The sequence below is a fragment of the Notolepis coatsorum genome (genome assembly GCF_963971535.1).
Source record: "Notolepis coatsorum genome assembly, chromosome: 1".
NCBI lineage: Eukaryota > Metazoa > Chordata > Actinopteri > Aulopiformes > Paralepididae > Notolepis > Notolepis coatsorum.
The window spans coordinates 30,951,740-30,952,339 of record NC_140165.1 but is presented as its reverse complement, the minus strand read 5'-3'; positions in this window follow the sequence as shown (position 1 = coordinate 30,952,339).

Sequence of the window (600 nt, the reverse complement as noted above, 5' to 3'; positions counted from 1 at the left end):
CTTCAAAGGCACTCGAAGCAGTTGGTTCAACTTCAACAGAATTGAGTAGGCCTATCATCACACCAGAAGAAATCAGCCCTTTTCCAAAGGCACCACAGCGCAAAAACAAAGGTGGAAAAAATAAGGGAAAAACCCTTGTTCTGACAGACACTCCAATCAAAGAACAAATCAGGGCAGCCAACGAGCAGAGCAAAAGGAAGAAGAATAAACAAGGCAGTCAACAGTCTAAAAAGCCAAAAGTAGCTAAAAAGAAGGAGCGGAAGCTGCAATTCGATGATGATATGGAGGGAGACACGTCAAACTCTGACGCGGATGCTGATGCGAGAAGACTTTGTGATGACACATCAGATTATGATGACCTTGATGATGGCCAACTAGAGGATTTAGAATTGCCGGATAGCAATGCTCTGAATGCAACAGATTTTGTGTTGACAAAGTTTGCAACAAAGAAAACCAATGCAATGTATGTAGGGCAGGTCCAAAGCCGCATTGTGGATGCTGATGAAACCACATTTGAAGTGAAGTTTATGCGACGTGAGAAACCAAAGTCATTCACGTTCATTTTCCCAAATATCGATGACATATCAGAAGTTTTGTTTG